Raw genomic sequence first — 3,243 nt, forward strand, 5'->3', positions numbered from 1 at the left:
ATTTTCCTGTTGACTGAATGTCTCAGCTATCAGGCCTTTAAAGATAAACAACAATAAAGCGGTAATAAATTCTCTTACCAATACGGATTTAATACCAACCCACCACAGAATATTTGATATTGTGTTGGAATAAGTCAGTAAAAACAAATGAGCAGACTTCAGCATTTAAATATCACTAACATTTTATCTTTAAGAATTTTTTACCTGCTAGAACTTTTTGGTACAAGTTTTATTAAGATGTAATGCAAATAACCTCCAACTCACCTATTTATATCATACAATTCAATGGTTTTTACTATGTTTGCCGTTATGCAACCATCACAGTACACATTAGAAAATTTTCATCATTTCAAAAAGACGATCTAGAATTTTAAGCCCGAAGTTTTATATCCTAAATAATTTGAATACAATAATACGAAAAGCAGCTATTTAAATGCCTCCTCTAATCTAGGTACTAGATCTATTTCTATCACATTGTCTTTATTTAATAAACTTCTCTAATGTTTCTATTTTTTTAACATTTGAGAGAGAGAGAGAGCATGGAGAGAGAGCATGAACAGGTGAGGGGCAGGGAGAGAGGGAGGCACAGAATCCAAGGCAGGCTCCAGGCTCCGAGCTGTCAGCACAGAGCCTGATGTGGGGCTCGAACTCACGAGCCGTGAGACCATGACCTGAGCCGAAGTCGGCTGCTGAACCGACTGAGCCACCCAGGCGCCCCTGTGTTGTGCATATTTTAAAGAAGTTCAGTCAAAGACATAGGCGAAAGTTTGTGATTCGCTACTTTTATTTCTAAAACCCATTTCCCACGGAAATGACTTTGTCGTTCTTCCTTTAAATATCTTCTGGCAGATGGGGCGCCTGGATGGCTCAGTCAGTTAAGCCTCTGACTCTTGGGTTCCACTCAGGTCACGATCTCCGGGTTTCTGAGTTCCACGGGGCTCTTTGCTGTCAGCCTGTGGGCTTCAGATCCTCTGTCCCCATCTCTCTGCCCCTCGAGCAGTCCCCCTCCTCTTCCGCCTGTCTTCAAAGACTAGCCAGAAAAAAGCACGCAAACCGCACTGCTCTGTTCAGGAGCGCGCAAAAATCTGCTTTTCGAGTTCGCGACCAGGCCAAGTCGCAGATAGAGAGCGTCTTCTCTTTTCCCGGATACCCTGCCGCCCGCGCTCACGTGTCGTTCGGGAACCGCGGTACCACACTGCCCTCCCTCGGGGCGATCACCCAGCAGCAGGGGCCCGCCCTCCACGGCTCGCAGAGCCCACTGGCAAGCAAGCCTGGCCCCGGGGCCGGGGTCTGAGCAGCCCGCGGCCTGTGCGCCAGATTGTGGCCTGGAGGCTAGAGGACCGCGGTGGAAACATGGCCAAGGTCTTCATTCGGCTGAAATCCAGGGTGTAAGCGCCGACCCTGTGACTAACCCTGAAGACTGGAACCTGGGGCCCGTCCTCCCGCCCACCCCCACCTCCGCCATTACCACTGGCCCACAAGGTCGGCGCGCGCTGCTCCGGGCGCTGGCACGGGGTCCCCCACGCCGCCGCGGATCGCTTCCTGGCGGAGAACCACGTCCGGGAGCACGTTTTTAAAACCCGTGGAAGCCACGGCCTCCCGAGGGAGAAGCACGAGCCTTCTCCCTTCTCGCGGAAGGGGAGACGGCACGGCCTGCAGCGGCCTCCCCGCTCCCTGCCCGGCTCCCTCACCCCTTTGTCTCCCGCTCGGCCCTGGTTCGCCTTCGAGGGCCGTTCGCCTCCCGGCCTCAGGGCCCGCGCTCCTCAGCCGCCTCTCCCGCGCTCCCCTCTCTGCCCTCCCAGCGTGCCCCGCGCGCCACACGCTCCCGGCGTGCCCCGAGCGTCCCGGCCTGCCGCGTGTCACGTGCGCAGCCCGCCCCACCTATCGGGTGCTCCCGGCGTGCCCCGGGCGCCCAGCGTTTCCCGCCTACGTTGCTGACGCCGGCACCCGCCCGGCGTCCCGGCCGGTCCCGGAGGGACGGGCCGGGGTTGACGTCCGCGGGGCTCAGGCGCGAGGCCCGGCGGCCCCAGAGGAAGCGCACGGCCGTGTGGGCGGAGTGCGGCCGCGGGGGAGCCGCAGGCGCCGACGCCGTGCGGGCCGCTTTCCTGGCCCTCACAGAGGCAAGCGAGCCTTTTGTGTCGCCCGCAAGGCCCGCGGTGGCCGAATCGGCCCTGGCCGGAACGTTCTGCCGCGTGCCGCGGAGAGGCAGTAGGGCGCAGGCGCCTTAGGCGTGCCTCCCGTCCGTTTGACAGGTATTTATTAAGCGCCTGCTGTGTGCCTGGAGCTTTTCCAGGAGTTAGCGACGGGGCGTTAAGCGAACAGCATTCTGTGGAGTCGTGGACCTCACACGTTGCTTGCGCGTCACAAGTTCCTGTTCCTTGAGGGACAGGAAATGGGATAAATGAGCAACATACGAGGATGGGAGATGGTGCTAGGCGCATGGGAGAAACATAACGCGGGCCGGGAAGACGGAGTGTGGGGAGAGGCGGTGACAGAGGCCAGGAGGCCTCGTGGAGAAGGCGACACGGGAGTAAGACATGAAGGCGGTTGGAGTGGGTGGCTACTCGGATGTTAGGGGACAAGGTTGTGGGGCAGAGGAGAGCGAGTGCAAGGGCCTGAGGCAGGAGGTGACCAGGGGTGCAGTGGGTCTGGAGAGGTTGAAGTCCAAGCCGGACAGAGGGCATCAGGCCTAAGCTGTGCGTGTTGTAATAGGCGCACCGGGCTGCTGTGCTCAGAGGGGGCTGCTGGGGACACAGGGACAGGGAGGAGAGTGGTCAGGAGGCAATGGCAGTAATCCGGGAGAGAGAGGGGATGTGCTAGGTTCAGGAGAGGGCCGACGAGGTTGGATTGGGCTGTGAAGCTACTTGAAGTTATACCTAATTCTTTTTGGGTTTTTTTTAGGTTGATCTGGAGAGACAGAGACAGAAACGGCGGGGGGAGGGGCAGGGACAGAGAGGGAAAGAATCCTGGCAAGATCCAAGCTGTCAGTGCGCAGGGCCTGATGCGGGGCTTGAACTCAACAAACGCCGAGATCATGACCTGGGTGGGAATCAAGGGTCCAACACGTAACCGATTGAGCCATCCAGGCGCCCCAAGATACTTGAAGTTAAATCTAATACATTTTGGACATGGTATGATGTGGGGTCTGAGAGAGAGGAGTCAAGTTTAACTCCAAGGTTTTTGTACTAATGACTTGGGAGGATAGGATTGCCATCATCTGAGAGGGGGATGACCGTGGGAGGA

Source organism: Lynx canadensis, chromosome D3 (assembly GCF_007474595.2).
Source record: "Lynx canadensis isolate LIC74 chromosome D3, mLynCan4.pri.v2, whole genome shotgun sequence".
NCBI classification, from domain to species: domain Eukaryota; kingdom Metazoa; phylum Chordata; class Mammalia; order Carnivora; family Felidae; genus Lynx; species Lynx canadensis.